The 18,782-nt window shown below is 31.0% G+C and overlaps 1 protein-coding gene across 2 annotated transcripts in view; it reads right to left on the minus strand.

The window, feature by feature from the left end:
* Positions 1-18,782, minus strand: part of LOC145252517 (ADP-ribosylation factor 6) — a 247,197-nt gene that overhangs the window by 116,244 nt on the left and 112,171 nt on the right. The gene's annotated exons all lie outside the window — the stretch shown is intronic.

The following is an 18,782-nucleotide window of genomic DNA, read 5'->3' on the forward strand; positions in this document are numbered from 1 at the left end:
CTAAGGAAAATCCGAATGAAAAAAAATATTACATAGGAATGACAAATAACAATTTTAAAGAAAGATTTACCGGTCACAAGTGCTCTTTTGAAAATAATGAGTACAAAAATAGAACTTCATTGTCTAAATATTACAATGAACTAGTAGAGCAAGGTTACTCCCCAATAGTAAATTGGAAAATTTTAAAGAAAGCGAAAACCTGTTCATCTTTAAACTCGCCTTGCTACCTATGTCTTTATGAGAAATTATTTATACTTACTTTTAGAGAAAGAGATAAATTATTAAATAAGAAGCACGAAAATTCAATTAATTGCAAACATTATAAAACCCATCTTTTAAGTAATTTAGTTTAGATATAAAATTTAAATAAATTAAAAATTGTCACTGATTTCTATAATTTATTAATATTCTATTAATATACTTTCTCCTCTCCTGATTTCATTCTTTACTTCTCCTGTCTTATATACCTGTGTGTGTCTATGTGTATATGTATGTGTCTATGTATTTATTTTATGACCGTGTGTACTTAGATCTATATATTTCTATATTATTTGGTATACCCTCCCATGTTTATTCAATCCATTTGTATGTTTCTATGTGTGTATGCATCTATCTGTACCCTTGCCAAATTATTTGTATTCTTATGTATTTCTATATATATAATTTATGTAAATTATACATATTTATGTGTGAGTATATATATGTGTGTGTGCGTTGTTGTTTATGTATATATATGTATATATATATATATATATATATGTATATATATATATATGTATGTATATATATATGTATATATATATATATGTATATATATATATATGTATATATATATATATGTATGTATATATATATGTATATATATATATATGTATATATGTATATGTATATATATATGTATATATATATATATGTATATATATATATATGTATATATATGTATATGTATATATATATGTATATATATATATATGTATATATATATATATATGTATATATATATATGTATATATATATATATATGTATATATATATATATGTATATATATATATATATATATATGTATGTATATATATATATGTATATATATATATATATGTATATATATATATATATGTATATATATATATATATATATATATATATGTATATATGTATGTATATATATATATGTATATATATATATATGTATATATGTATGTATATATATATATGTATATATATATATATGTATATATATATATATGTATATATATATATATATATATATATATATATATATATATGTATATATATATATATATGTATATATATATATATATATGTATATATATATATATATATATGTATATATATATATATATATGTATATATATATATGTATATATGTGCTTATTAATATGTCGGTTGGTTCTCTGTGAGTATATACATATGTATCTTATTATTTTTAATTTGGGTACTATCTACCTGTGCGTCGCTATTTTTGAGTATTTCGTTGATTTAATTACTTCTTTTGCCTGAATATATTTATAGGTAAGTGTACTTCTATCTGTGTTATTAGTAATCTGGTATTGAATGTATTATTTTGTGATTTAATATGACTTTATATCTATACTTAAATAGCTTAAACTTCCAACTTAATAGTATAGTTACACCTTTACTTATGTGCATGTATATATATATATATATATATATATATATATATATATATGTGTGTATATTTGGGTATACGTGTGTGTGTGTGTATATATATTTGTATTGTATTCTTTTTATATACATAAATATTAGTAGTTTTTTATTTATAATTATTGGACCTATTTAATTTATTTAATCCCCTCTTATGGCTAAATATGTTATATTAAAAAGATAATAAATATTAATTTTATTCTGTTTTTTTTATTATTATTATTATTATAATTATTATTATTATTATTATTATTATTATCATTACTATTATGTTTATTGTTATTAATAATAATTTTAATATTGTTTTATCATTATTTTCTTCTTTTATTCATATATTTATCTAATAAAAACGCGAAAACTTTAAACTTATATCATTTAGCATAAAGGGCCTAATTAATGGTAGACGTATGTTTGAATTGCGTTGATTTTACTCGTGGACGTATGTAAGAGGATAAATATGCTAGCCGAATACATTCACTGCCTTTTTTGACACGTTCATTTCTGACGCTTGGATTGTATCTTCTGTTTGTATTTGTAATAATATGTTTCATTACTGAATTGTATAATTGTTCATAATTTGGTTGACACGCAGATTTTTTCTTTTTCTTTTTCTATATACTGTCAAATTCTTACTTTCTCTCTTTCCCTATTTAACTAGATCTCATTATTCTTTCCTTTTCCTTCTAGTTCTTATTCTCTTTATTATAACCATTTATTTCTTTTTTCTTTTCTTCTCCATATCATATATATATATATATATATATATATATATATATATGTATATATATATATATATATATGTATATATATATATATATATATATATATATATATATATATATATATATATATATATATATATATATATATATTCTCTCTTCTTTTTCTCTCTATTTTGTTTTCTCTATATTTTCTTTCTCTATTTCTGTCTCTATTCCTTTTTTCTCTTCTCAATCACTCTCTCCCCATTGTAATTTTTTAACTTTATTTAAATTGCCTCTCCCTTTTTACTTTTTTTATTTAATTAAAGTCCTGTGTTTTAAGTTTTTTAACTCCAACTTCTAAAGAGTTCCTACCTAAAATAAAAATCCATTATTCATTGAACTTTTGAATAGTCAAGTCGCTGCCTGATGATATCTGTTGTTTGATTGAAACAAGTGGCTATTTGTAGCAGCGGGATGTGAGCATGTTTATATAACAATAAACAAGTATTATCAGCTCTTTTTATTGAGCACTATCTAACAACCTCGTTGAATTCATTAGTCCATTACTTTTGAATATAAAAAAAAAAAAAAAAACCCGAGTATATATATGTGTGTGTGTGTGTGTGTGTGTGTGTTACATAAGACCAGGCTGCCAGGCTTGCCTGGTAAAATATTCATAAATATTTTAATTCATGTAAATTTTGTATTTATTATTATAGACCAAATTTTCAATTGATTATTATACTGTATCCAATATATAGTAATGATTTCAAAAGTTACATAAAAAAAAAGAAAAAAAAGTATGACTTAGATGCCATCAGCAAGGATCGAAACCAAAATGTTTAGCACTCCAGCTTTGGTTGTTATTTAATGCTCCAGATAGATAAGAGATCTTAAAAAGTAAGCGACTTCAAACTATGAATGTCTTTTTTTTTTTTGCGTAGAAGGAAAAACTTTATTCGACCTACTTCTGCTAAGGTCAAATGATTTTGTTAAATTTTGACCCCTCAGTAGCTATTTTTACAGGCTAAAAACCAATTCAAAAGTGTTCCACAAGACCAATTATCCTATATATCAAGTTTCCAATCTGTATATCAAATATTCAAAGAGGAGTTTGGTAGAGACGTTTCACAGAGATAAGGTCACACACACATATATGTAGAACATACTTAAGATCTTAGACATATACTATCTTTGAGACATCTTATGCATATGTTTCTCCGACCAAATTCCAAACCGTACCATCAATGCAGGATGTGATCATCAGCAACAAAAAGACTCTTCTGAAAAGGAGACTTTGCTGGTTTGGTCACGTTCTTAGAAACCCAGACTGAGCTTTACGTTGCAAGTGAAACAGTCGCATTTGCAAATGATTTTTCTTAGTGATAACTAGAAATAATAAAACGTTTATTTTTTGGCGATTTTTTTCCACTGACAATCTTCTAAAGCTAATTACTGAGTGAAAAACTGTCTTTTCAACCTTTATTTGCTTTTTAATAAAACGCGTAAAATCAAACTATTTAAACAATAAAAAATTTAATAGAACAATATACACTTCTTTTAATGACGGCTGTTTAAAAAAAAAACATCTAAACGAATTTGAATGTTTATACCTTCAAATCTTAACATAATATTCAGTATATATTTAGAATTATGCTTATTTTTTAAAACTACAAAAAAATCTATATGATGTATGTTCTCGTCATGAAATGAAGAGGTCATATTCCAAAAATCACGTGGGTTTGGCTAATAACTTTTCCATTTGTCTAGTAAATGAAAATATTTAGTTGTCAAAAGTTAACTAAAGATAAATTTGTCCATAGAGCGCTGCCTGAAAAGAAATTCATCAGCAAACTGGTAGCTTCTGGGCTTGACCATTACTCCTGATCTTAAACGGAACACGTACATCAAATCTGTTGCCAAGGCCGCTGGAAAAATGGTGGGATCTTTCTATCGATCCGGTAAATATCTCACTGCTGATGCTATTCTCTATCTATATAAGAGCCAGGTACGTCCAAGGATGGAATACTGTTGCCACATCTGGGCAGGAGCTGCTAGAAAGGACATCCTGCCTTGATAGAGTTCAAAATAGACTTCGTAGCCTCGTAGGAGATGTCCTTTTCTCTTCCCTGCAACCTCTATCTCACAGAAGAGATGTTGCGAGTTTGTCTCTGATGTATCGTTATTTTCATGGAAAGTGTTCGACTGAGCTTCAATCTATGGTCCCCCCCTCGCCAAACTTTCACAAGAAACACTTGTTTAGCTGTAAACACTATCAATAATTCCCCCCACTCTTTATCTGTGCCTAAACCTAAACGTAGATTCCATGAACAAAGCTTCTTTCTTAGAACTGCACGCCTGTGGAATTGTCTTCCATTTTTCTGCTTTCCGGCTGACTACAATATGGTTGTCTTCAAGTCTAACGTAAATAAGTTCTTGATGAGCCGTTCCATATAAGTTATCAAATTTACCAAATTTTCATTACTAATGATTACTATATTGTCCAAATTCTACTGTACACTCTTTAACCCTTATCCTTGAGTGGCCTCTTGGCCTTGATAATGTGGTGATGCCTATGTAAAAAAGAAAAAAAAAAAAAACATAAAAGGCAGACAAAATAGTTGGTTATTTCAAGGGTTCATCACTGAAAGCAGGAATGGCTGAAGGATGCTGATATCGATTGCACAGTGAACTACCTTGATGTGGGATTCACTGAACTCATTTGAAGCTGACTCAACTCACCTTGAGTGAATGCAGTTATAGTAGAACTTTGTACAAATAAACCTTCTTGAGAGAGCTCTTGGTCACATCTTTAAAAACGTTATTTCACAAGTTTAATTTGAAAATTTAGAAAACTAAATAATGTTATATAATTTTTTACTCTTCATTATTATTTATTATTTTATTTTTTTTTTTTTTGGTGGTATTATCCTGAGGAGTTAGGTCCTTACAGATATTGAAAACATTATTTCACATGTTTTCTAAGATGTGAACAAGTTTCTCTATTCAAAATTCGTACTAACCAAGCAACCCACATTGATTTAGACTTTACAGCAACCATCAACAACAGATACGTAACTTTTCTCTCCCCACAAGGAGGCTGATTCCTTGAACGATACTACCACAAAAAAAAAAAAAAAAATGAAGAGGAAAAAGAGAACACTAAATAAGCTGTTTTAACAATGAAAGTTTCCAAAAAATGACTTTAATCATTTAATAAAAAATTATATATAAGGGTCATTCCAAAAGTAAGGCCTCCTATTGTTTTAATTCAAAAACTAAAACGTTGAAGAACTACTAAGATGAGAATAGTCCAATTAAAACAAGTGACCTTTTGTGCTCCAGAATTTATTTTTCTACAGTTACCACCATTCTCAATGCATTTTTGCCAGCTTCTTTTGATATCTCTGTCGCAAAAGTCTGGAGTACGCTTTGTCACTCACATTTATCACCATGATGAAACTGACGAACCCATCTGTGTCAATATCAACTGCATCGACTCCATAAACATAACAGGCGCCGGTAAATGTTGATTGGTTCAATTTTTTTGCATGGAGGGATTCAATGATGCATCTCTGCTTCTGACACATGTCCATGACAAGGGGTTGATTTTTTAAGAGTCTCACACTGTCAATATTTGCTCCAGAGAGATGAAATTTTCAGGTTAAGTTCAATCATCATAACAATGCAATTTGCAATCCCTGCTGATCCATGTGAGTGGAGTAAAAAAAAAAAAAAAAAAAATAGGAGGTATTACTTTTGGAACATCCCTCATAACATTATTCAAATTAAATAATAAATATCTTGGTTCATCTGAAATCTTTCAAGATTAAAATGTATTTTTTTAGCAATTTGGATTTTTATTGAAGATGCAAGAGGTGTCTCAAGTTTCCAGACTTTTTTTTTTGTACAGGCATTTAAAATTGTTGCAGACTCTTGAAAATGCAGTATGTTATTGCAATATATCTTATGAGATGACTGACCAATATGATTTCAGGTTCAAATGAACAGCTACATCAGGAATTGAAATACACCCTACTAAAGCCTGATTATCACAGCTGGTGAATTTCAAAAAATGCAATCTGGGTGTAAGGACACTTTAGAAGAACAATGTGCAATAAAATTCTGTTTTAAATTAGAAAAAAAAAAAAAAATGCCACAAAAACGTATGGAATACTTCAGATTGCTTTTGGAGCATCTTGCATGAATCAAGCATCAGTTTTTGAGTAACATAAGAGATTAAAGTAAGACAAGGAGTCTGTGAGAGATGATGAGAAGTGTAGAAGGAGTAAGGAAGTCAGAACACCAGAGTTGATTGGCCAAATAAAGGATTTTATGGATAAGGACTGGCATGTGTCTATAGAGACAATAAGTGCACAGTTTGATGTCAGTGTGGGAACTGTACATACAATTATTCGTGAAGAACTGAAAATGCAGAAAATTTGCGCAAAGTTTGTCCTAAGGGTGCTCCATCCTTGTCACAGACTATTTGACCAAAATGGGCATCAAGACAGTTTCTCACCCTCCCTATAGTCCAGACCTTGCTCTCTGTGACTTTTGGTTATTCCCTAAGCTCAAGGAAAACCTTAGAAGCTGTCATTATGAGACAATTGAAGAGATGAAAGAAGCTGTGATGAGGGTCATTGACACGCTCACACAAGAGGATTTTCATGAGCCTTCCAGAAGTTGTTGGAACAGTACAACAAGTGCATTGCAGCCGGAGGAGATTACTTTGAAGAGACTAGAGTTTCATGTGTGTACTATCAATAATAATGCCCAGACGAAAAAAGTTTAGAAACTTATTGAAGGAACTTGCATGATGAAAGGCAAACACTTTCAATAAGAAGTGTTCGATTTGCATTGATTTTTATGTATTTGTAAAAAAATAAAATCAATTAAGGAGAAAAGGGCGTCTAAAATTCGGCAACCGAGACATGCAAAGAAGTTCTTTGTTGTCTATTGCCAACACTCCCAGCATCCTTCTTCCCATGACCACATCACCCATGCCCATAAAACCGACAGATAAAAACAGAAATGGATACTTTTAATTTGGTTTTGGTTATTTTGTTTTACAGCATATCAACCTTTTCCTGTTATTTAATACCAAATCCGGTAATAATGATGGGAGGGAGTGGGGGGGGGGAAGGTTTTATGTTTCAAGTTTTTTTTATATCTTTAAATATGTATTCATGGTGTTTGGTTTGGTTTTATGGCATATCAACCCTTTTCAGGTTATCGCATGCCTAATATAATAATTTTGTAAACCATACGCCTATATTGAAACAATAACTATTTAACTTGCATTTAGGAAAAAATAAATGAAAAAAAAAAAAAAGAGCCATTACCGTCACAGAAATGGGAACTAGGCCAGCCCTACTTGATAGACTAATATATATATATATATATATATATATATATATATATATATATATATAATCATCCACATACGATACTGTTTTGCTGTATCACAGCTCATCAGTGCGGCTAGACAGGCAAATACCTCAAGCTAGGATATATATATATATATATATATATATATATATATATATATATATATATATATATATATATATATACACACGCACACAAACACAGTGATGAAATGATTTTAAAAAAATTTCTGATTCTGTTTTAAATTTCTGATAAAATAAATATTTATTTCTGAAGTTTAGTTTGGTTGCTTTGTACAACAAAATTGTTTTGATTTTTGGCTTTGCAGAACAGGATTGAGCTTTGTAAAGGGAAAGCGAAAAAAACAAAACAAAAAAAACCTAACATCAATGTTCAGTCCATTTAAGTCAGGAAGCGAATGTCTTCAGGTAGCCTAATCTGGAAGCACCAGAGGATACTTAAGATGCATTCAGTCAAATATTGTTTCAAAATTAAACATGATGAATCAACTAAAGTTTCTAATTTATGGAGATATCTAAAAGAAAATGCTTTCCACATGTGTAACAAATAAAGCCAGGCATGACAGACAAAAAAGTCTTTTTAAACTGAGGCATGACAGACAAAAGGAAATTCATTTTCAAACTGGGGCATGGTGGAGACAAAAGGAAATGCTACTTCAAACTCAGGCATGAAAGACAAAAAAAAAAAAAAAAAAAAAAAAAAAGAAAAAAGAAAAGAAAAAAAAAAAAAGAAAAAAAAAAAGAAAAAAAAAGAAAAAAGACAAAAAAAAAAAGAAAAAAGAAAAGAAAAAAAAAAGAAAAAGAAAAGAAAAAGAAAAAAAAAAGAAAAAAAAAAGAAAAAAAAAAGAAAAAAAGAAAAGAAAAAGCTTTTTCAGACCTGGGCATGACAGACCGAAAAAAAAATGCTTTTCCACACCTGGGTATAACAGACAAAAGGAAATCCTTTTTCAACCCAGTGCGTGATGCCTTTGAAAACCAGAACGTGATGAACAAAAGAAAATGATTTTACAAATTCGGGTGTGACGGGTAAAAGAAAATCCCTTTCCAAACCAATATATGACAGACATAAATAAATAAATAAATAAATAAAAAAGAATGACAGAAAAAAAGGAAATGCTCTTTCAATTTTTGATGTGACAGACAAAAAGAAAAGAAAAAACGTTTTTTCAAACCTGGGTGCGACAGACAAAAGGAAATGCCTTTTCAAACCAAGGCATGACAGATAAAAACAAACATGTAACAGATTAAAAAAAAAAAAAGTGTGACAAACAAAAAGAAATGCCCTTTGAATCTCGGCTGTGACAGACAAAAAAACATGGTAGACAAAAGAAAATCCTTGATCATAAGAGATCAGACAGACCCTCTTACATAGAGGCATGGTCACATCTAAAAAAGCAAGAGGACTTCAATCTAAAAAGGAGAAAAGAAACGAATAAGGAACAGAGGAGCCATTAATAAAAATGTTTTTGAAAGAATCTCAAATTCTTCTGATTTTTAACTAACACAACTCCAATGAATAGGAGGAGGGAAGAAAAATTGTGGCCCAACAATAATTCAGTGTCCGGAAAACAAAAATGTTTTGTTAACAGCAAAAATGCAAAGGGAAGAAATTCAGAGAACTGTCTTCCATCTGTTCAAAGTTGGATTGCATCTTTGTATTTCAGAAACAAAAATAGCACTTTCTCTCTCATATGCAAACAAGAGTAATTCAAAGTTATTAGTCACTTAAAAAAAAAAAAAAAAAAAAGGATATATAATAATAATAATAATAATAATAGGGCTCAATCCTAAAATTGTCAGAAGATAAGCAAATGATGACTAGAAAACCCTACAGTTAAAGGAAAATGTTCAGACATGTCAAATTGTTATAGTTATTTATATGCTGAAAACAAATATATGCCAGCATGTAAAACGGATGTTAAGCCGAATATGACAATGAACTTCAATGCATTCAATTTCTTTTGAGAAATTGGAATATAAAGGGCAGAAATTTCAAATTTAGAATTTCACCACAAAAGCGCGCGCGCGCGCGCGCGCGCGCGTGCGTGCGTGTGTGTGTGTGTGTGTGTGTGTGTGTGTGTGTGTGTGTGTGTGTGTGTGTTGAGATGATAAAAAAAAAAAAGAAAAAAACTTGGAACTTTTTTTTAGGTATTGGAATCAAGAAAAATTTGTGCTTAATTGCCGATGCTAAAACTTTTTTTTTTTTTTTTTTTTGAAAACTTAATTTTCCATTTCTGGTACTAATGATAAAATGATTCATTTATTTTGTCAGAAATTTAAAATAGAATCAGAAAAAGTAATGGGATCTTCTCATGACTAATGTGTGTGTATATATATATATATATATATATATATATATATATATTTACTCCTATAATTTTTTTAATTTTTATTTTGTATACTAATATTTATATTAAAAACTCTGATCGCATTCATCTGAGGGGGGGGGGAACTAGCTAATTTTCATATTCTTTTAAACATTCATTTTAATTAATTCCCTATAAGTTGTTTTTCAGTTTTCTTATAGAATGACCATTTCATATTACGTGTAATTATATTCATGCAGATATTCTACAATTTATACTTGCGTAATATTTGCGTTGTTTAAAAACTTTTGCCTACCAAACTTCTGTCAGTTTTTGGTCTACAGACATGAAACTTAATATATAGGGTATTCGAACCCATGTGAAACTTTATATTTGGATTTTAACCAGGGAAAATCGGTGCAAAAGTGTGAAAATTAAAAAAGGGATTTGCCAGGTGAAGGTCAAATGACAACATTACGAATATGCATGCGTAACGTAATAGCTATTGGTTCATGTTTTAATTTTTAGCCTTGCAGCAAACATGTCTTCAGAGTTCAGGCATTAATGTCAAAGGAAAAAGTAAATTGTGAGCTAAATATTTTGGTTTTGATTCTCGGTGGTGGCCCACAAGTCTTTTTTTTTTTTTTAACTTTTGAAAGCATTACTATATATTGGGTCCAATATAATAATAAATATGAAATCTGCATTAATCAAAATATATTTAAGCATATTTTATGATCGGGCAATGCCGGACAACCTACTAATTTATAAAGTAGAGCTGGCTTAGTTACCATTTCTGTGATGCTAATGGCTTTTATTTAAAAATACAAGTGGTTAATTTTGTTTTGATATAGACGTAGGATTTTCATCAAAATATATTCTTCAAATTTTTATGTTCAATAATCATATTCATAGTTTCATTCCGATTGGAGAAGAGGAAGGGAGAAGAGCCTCACACTGAGAATTACTCTTATTACCACTCATTAAAAAAATTTTTTTTTTTTTTTTTACTGTCCTAAATTACCTTCATAACAATTTGGTTCAACTATCTATTAAACATTTTTATGGCTTACTTTATTTTTTTTTTTTTTTTTTTTAGCTTCAAGAATGTTATAACAAAAAAAAAGATCTTGATAAATTTTTTTTAGTTACATAAATTATTGAGATTACGAAAAATATTTTGTATGGTTGAATATCAGATAAATTACGAAAACTTGTCACAATATGCATAGTTCTAAAGAAGACTTAGGCTTAGAGAGAGATGGGGAGAGAAAGAGAGGTCGAAAGACAGAGAGATCGAGAGATAGATCGGCAGAGAAAGAGAGGGATAGAGAGTGACAGAGAGAGAGAGAGAGATAGGGGGACAGAGAGAGTGATACAGAGAGATAGAGTGAGAGAGAGATACAGAGATAGAGTGAGAGAGAGATACAGAGAGAGAGAGAGAGAGAGAGTGAGAGAGAGATAGAGTGAGAGACGGAGAGAGAGAGAGAGAGTGAGAGAGAGATAGAGTGAGAGACAGAGAGAGAGAGAGTGAGAGAGAGACAGAGATAGAGTGAGACAGAGAGAGAGATAGAGTGAGAGAGAGACAGAGATAGAGTGAGAGAGAGAGAGAGACAGAGATAGAGTGAGAGAGAGAGACAGAGATAGAGTGAGAGAGAGAGAGAGACAGAGATAGAGTGAGAGAGAGAGAGAGACAGAGATAGAGTGAGAGAGAGAGAGAGACAGAGATAGAGTGAGAGAGAGAGAGAGACAGAGATAGAGTGAGAGATAGAGATAGAGATAGAGTGAGAGAGAGATAGAGTGAGAGAGAGATAGAGTGAGAGAGAGATAGAGTGAGAGAAAGATAAAGTGAGAGCGAGATAGAGTGAGAGAAAGATAGAGTGAGAGAAAGATAAAGTGAGAGCGAGATAAAGTGAGAGCGAGATAAGGGGGAGGGAGAGCGACACGGAGAGAGACAGAGCGCGACACGGAGAGAGACAGAGCGCGACACGGAGAGAGACAGAGCGCGACACGGAGAGAGACAGAGCGCGACACGGAGAGAGACAGAGCGCGACACGGAGAGAGACAGAGCGCGACACGGAGAGAGACAGAGCGCGACACAGAGAGAGACAGAGCGCGACACAGAGAGAGACAGAGCGCGACACAGAGAGAGACAGAGCGCGACACAGAGAGAGACACAGAGAAAGATAAAGAGCGACACAGAGAAAGATAAAGAGCGACACAGAGAAAGATAAAGAGCGACACAGAGAAAGATAAAGAGCGACACAGAGAAAGATAAAGAGCGACACAGAGATATTAATTTAGCATTGCTAGTGTAAAAAGAGATTTTCACTATTGCTCTCGCCATTACATTAAACTTTTGTTAAACTAAATATTTTTTCCTGGCTGAAAATGTTTAATCAAAATTTTCATTGGTTTAACTAATTTAATGAGGATAAAAAAATCATGTGAGAGAACACGATGACATTGAATAGAGAAAAAAAAAGGAAGAGCTTGTCCTGTTTGCTACTATTCTTGTTACCATGGAGATGTGCCAACAAACAACTTTCATTCTGAGATAAGTGGATAAAAAAAAATAATTCAACATTAATTTTTTTTAACTGTCATTAAAAAATAATTCCTTTACAATGAAAAAAAAATAATAACTTGTAAAACTTATTTATTTACTTCCTCACAAGGGCTGGATTTTTTTTTACAAGGGAGTCACCACTTATCATGGCCCAGAGGCTACCCAAGGATAAGGGTTAAAGAGTGTACAGTAGTCAATGGGGCAATATTGTAGTAATCGTTAGTTGTGGAAATTTGGTAAATTAGATTACTTAAGGGGAACAGCTCATCAAGAACTTGTTTATGTTGAACTCCAAGACAGTTATATTGTAGTCAGTTGGAAAGCAGGAAAACAGAACAGAGTTCCACAGACGTGCAGTTCTAACAAAGAAGCTTTGTTCATGGGATTTACATTTAGGTTTTGGTATAGATGAAGAGTAGGGGAAATTATTGATAGTGTTTTCAGCTAGATGAGTGTTTTTCGTTAAAGTTTGGCAAGGAGGGACCATAGATTGGAGCTCAGACGAGCATTTGCCATAGAAATAACGATAGAGCAGAGACATGCTCGCAACGTTTCTTCTATGGAAAAGAGGTTGCAGGGAAGAGAAAAGGACATCCCATACTAGATTATGAAGTCTATTTTGAACTATCTCAAGGCAGGATAAGGTGCTTCTAGCAGCTCCTACCCAGATGTGGCAACAGTACTCCATCCTTGAACGTGACACACAGTTATTATTAATAGGAAATATCCAGCTCCCACAGAAGGTAATTTGGATTAAAGCATAAAAATTTGCTTGGTTTAGGATTTCTCCTCTTACTAATGATATAAGAGATACTACACTTTGATCCAAGCATGAGGGCAGGATAAAAAGCATTCACGTTTTAAAAGTTAAAATAAAAATATTTATAAGAAAAGCATACCAAATAATAACCTTCAACTGCCAAAAAGGAAATCTTCGTTAAACTTGGAAATCTACACAGAATTTCTAACAGAACCCTTTATTTAATCCACAAGGGATGCATGCTCTTGTCCTGTCAGCCATGTTTGGGTGAAAGACAATCGCAAAGTACTTAGGACTTTTACCCAGTCATGGTTGACGAAATGAGAGCATGCTATCTCTGTGGAGTAAATAAAGGGTTCTGTTTGAAATTCCATGCAAATTTCTGAATTTAACAAAATATACCAAAGTTTGGCAAGATATACCTGAAAATGGTCGGAGGTTAGAATATGAGAATAATAGCCTGAAGAACCCAAATAATACATATGTTTATTCCATTTTATCTTATAGGCCGATTTTCGATATTTGTTTATCCATATGTGTCTGTGTGTGTGTGCGCACTTGCATTATTCTGCCTTTTTTTTTGTAAGGTAATGTTTTTGCTAATCAAAAAAATTTAATTCATGGGGCTAAATATAAACAAAACATACTACAAAGTGAAAAATGAGACTCATACAGGATTTGAACCTGTGCCTCAGAAGAGTGACCACTTGACTAATGATCTAGTAATTCTACAGAAAGCCGAAATTGTACAAACAACATTTAAGACCTAGTTTTTACTAGTGATGTAATCATATCTCTATACAAGTTTTATATATACAAACATGGCTACATATTAAGACATGTTTCAACTGCAGCTTTGTTAAGTTTCTGCTCTTTACATTTTCATATTTAAGAATTTTATCTTTTGGCTTGCATAAATAAAACCTTTGTATTTAAACAGCTTTGTTTACTATTGAGCATTATTATATAAGCACATTAAAGATTTTAAGTTGTGGATACAAACTTCACCTGGATTACTAGCTAGCAGGTTGCCCGGCATGGCCCAATCAAAAAATATGCTAAATATTGTATTTAATATTTAATAATGGTCTCTCTGCATGGCCCAGTCATAAAATACACTTTTAATTTATACAGATTTCATAATTATTATTATAAAGCCAATTCTCTATTGATTATACAATATATAGTAGTGATTTCAAAAGTTTAAAAAGAAAAAAAAAATGACTTGGATGCCATCAGCTAGAATCAAAAGCAAAATATTTAGCATGTTATTAGTTACCATCTGAGCTAAGTCCATACATATAAAAACTAAAAAAATAATTTTAAAAGATATAAATGTATATTTGTGAATGCATAGAAGTAACATGTTTAATCGACTTACACCTGTCAAGTTCCTATTTTTTCCCCAATTTTGTATCTCTTAGCAGCTATTTTTACCATCTAAAAGCTAAATCAAATTTGTTTCATTGGTCCCCTATATATCCAGTTTTAAATTCGTAGATCAAAAATTGACAGTATAGTTTGGTAGAGACCGTTCTGCACACAAAAACACAAAGTCACTTTATATATATATTATATATATATATATATATATATATATATACACACACACACTATCAAGGCTATCAAGCATTACCCGAGGCAAAAGCAACATATTTCTATTAAAACTTCTATCTCTCTACCTCTTTCTATGCTTTATCTCTCATTCTTCCCAATCCCCGCTTTCTCTTCTGCCCAGCCCATTCCTCTCTAGTTGGACATACACACACACATACATACATATAGACATACGTATACACAACTCTCCTTTATATAATGAATTCATCTAGGAATGAGCCATGAATTTCTTTCCAAATTAGGATATAATAACACTAAAAAACTAACCTCCCCTGACAAAACCTGGCAGAAAAGAATGCATAAATTTTTCTACTTTTTATATATATTTTTCATATTTTAATAGTTTTTGACTTTTGGCTGGATATACAATCATACAAATGCACAGACAACTGCCCTTTATATAATAGAAGGTATAGCGCCTTATAAGCATGACCCATTTGATCATTCTGCCAATATTAATGAAATTATCTTACATTTCTTTTTAGGTAGATAGAATAACGCTTAAAAAAAAAACATTCGGGGTGGGGGTAGAGGTGGGGGTCTGTAAATAACGGTTTGTTCAGTGATGAAAACCACTCCTCTTTACTGGGCCACATCAACAGCAAGAACTGTGTTCTGGGAATCTCAAGCACCAGATGAAACTGATCAGAGGCTGATGCTCTCTAAAATGCACTGCATAGGCAGGTATCAATATCATGGACTTATATCTACTATTATATAAAAAGAACTTTGTGTGTCTTTGTGAGTTTGTTCCTTAGGGACTTGAAAACGATTTTTATGAAATTTCACACAAAAATACTTGATATGTCTGGCAGTGTTCTTACATGGGTTTTGTATCAGAATATCTTAGAAAAGAATTGATAATCAAAATAATTGGATGAAAGAAGGAACAGGCGATTTCGACTAAAGTTAACACCTTACATAACCTAACATCACAAGTGAATATTTCAGTTTAAAGCATAATTTCACCATGATACTTAACTTTTGCATTTTAATCTTGAATTCAAGCCATCATCATTGCACAAGCAGTAAGGCCAGGCATATAAAAATCAACAGTAGGTTCTTTGATATAAGAACGCGTTCAAACTGAATCTTTCTGTTTAGAGTAGAATTGCACCATGATACTTTACTTTTGCATTTTAAACTTAAATTCAAGCCATTATATTAAAAAGAAAAATAATTTTATAAAATCAACAATAGGTTCTCTACAGTGCAATGTAGACTATAGTGTATTATAGACTAAATCACTGCAGGGAGGCATTGTGAAGCTTCCTCTCGGTGCACAGCGATGGATCCCCAACCAGAGCAGGCAATCAAACGATTTGATTGAAAAAGGGTTGATTTCACTTATTTTGATGACAATAAAAATATAGGAGTGTAAAACAGAATATATGTGGCACAATTACGTTGACACACTAGTTCTCGCTAGATCACTGAAGTTAAACAACATTGAGCCTGGCTAGTATCAAATGGGTGACCATTTGGGAAGACTAGGTGCTGTATGTACTGCCCCGTCGTACAAATTTCCAAATTGGTTTCTGGGGGTGAATTCACTGGGAGAGATGCAACCTCAGTCTTTGTTAAGACATGCACCTTGGAGAAGGAAACTTTGATGTAAAAACCTGCGGTCTACTGTTTACTCTGTCCTGTGGCAGTCATCTGCACCGACAAAGGTTAGCAGTAATACCAAAAAGTGTGGTTGGTTCTACACAAAGCCTACACCACTATAAACAAATCATCTGTGTGGATTTCCGAGCAACTTAGTTGTTGTGGCAGAAGCTCATATGTCAAAATTGAAAGGAGAGTCCATCATATATATATATATATATATATATATATATATATATATATATATATATATGGTGTTTATTGTGACACCCTGCACTGAAGATTCCCGAAAGGATGAAACACTAGTATCTGTAGGTATTTAATTATTATAGTACAAAAAATTATATATATATATATATATATATATATATATATTCATTCTCATAAGCATGATCAATTTAATATTTTTGTTAATGTAATTATTCTGTATTTTTTCAGATAGATAGAATAATGTTGCAAAATCATTTGGAGGGAGGGGGAGGACATTATGATTAGTACCAGATAAAGTTCAGAGGTCACTGCACTCTAAAGTGCACTGCGTAGGTATGGATAAATATGGTGGAGGTAAGTACCCTAAGTTGTCTTACACACACAACAAAAAATAAAATCCAGTTCAAATCTTTAGTGAATTAAATTTTTTACCTCATCAAATTGTGTTTCTGTCTGTTTTAACATTATCCAAACCTGAGGGTTTTTTCCCTATTATAAAATTGTGTTACCGTCTGTTTTTAAGTAATTCAAATATAAAGTTTTAAAAATGTATTTTCTACTAAAATGAAAAAAATGTAGCTTGATCCCTAATGTGCTATGAATCATTAAAAATATTCAATGTGTTAGCTGTTGAAATTAATCTAACATGAAAGGTCAAAATTTGTACTGCCAAGACATTTTTTCATGTCTTTTTTTTTTCTTCCAAGGAATCATAGAATTTTCCCCATGTTTAAAGTCAAAATTTGTGCTGCCAAAACTTTTTCTTTTTTTCTTTTAAAGTAATGGGATTTTCCCCATGTTTAAACTGGTTTGATTTAATAAATTATTGCTTTCATTATAATTAATTTTTTATTGACCACGAGATGACTTTATAATTGTAAAGTTTTTTGTTGTAAGACTGCTGGTTCAAGTTATACACCATGGAATTTGAGTTCTGGACCAGTAACACACAAAAGGGAAAATTTTCAAACTTTTAACACACTTTGAACAATCAAACTTCGATGGCTAACTGAGTTATTACAAAAATAAGTTTGGTAAGATTTGTTTTGCAAATATGACCACATTAAAAGTTCTTTTTAGATAAAATAAATTTAAAAAAAAAAAAGAAAAATGGTTCTTATTCAGATTGGTACTTATGACGTTCACAGGACAAAGATGAAAAATTCCGAAAATCATGTAATTTAATCCAGTAGTTTTTTTTATTTTATTTTTATTTTTTCTTCCAGAAAATCAAATTTAACTGTTTCAATGAGGATGAAAAAAAGCATCCAATGAATCAGTGGACAAGGGCAGACAACCCGGGTGCACATGAAAACTCAAAATAATCACCAATTACTTCCCTTTATTATGTTCTCTAAATAAACCTGGCCTCGTCTGTCACTTATCAGGGGGGGGGAGCAAATATGTTTTTGTGAATAAAACAGAATAATTGATCATTTTTGGCAATTTTTGGAATATAAAATCTTCATTGCATAACAAGTAGGTACAATATAAAAGTTTTTCTTCATTTTTGTTAATTGCTTTAAGTACCAATCTGAATGACCACCAAAACATTTTTTTTTGTGTGTGCGATACTGGTCCAAAAACCAAATTCCATAGTGTATAACTTAAAACAGAACAAGTTTAAAAAAAAAAAAAAAAAATGTTTTTTCTATAAGGTCTGATGAGGTTGTTGGATCGTAAACATGGTCCAACATCCGAAACATGTAACCAAACAGATAAAACGGTAATAAAAAAAATAAAACACATATTTGCTCTGCAATAGTATTGAGTACTCTCTTCAGGTTTTTACTAATTACCAGTTTTACTATATATATATATATATATATATATATATATATATATATATATATATATATATAAAGTCATCTTGTGGTTTAATAAAAAAATTAATCATAATGGAAGCAATA

The sequence above is a fragment of the Euprymna scolopes genome, chromosome 29, assembly GCF_053919585.1.
Source record: "Euprymna scolopes isolate OS-2025 chromosome 29, ASM5391958v1, whole genome shotgun sequence".
In the NCBI taxonomy this organism is placed as follows: domain Eukaryota; kingdom Metazoa; phylum Mollusca; class Cephalopoda; order Sepiida; family Sepiolidae; genus Euprymna; species Euprymna scolopes.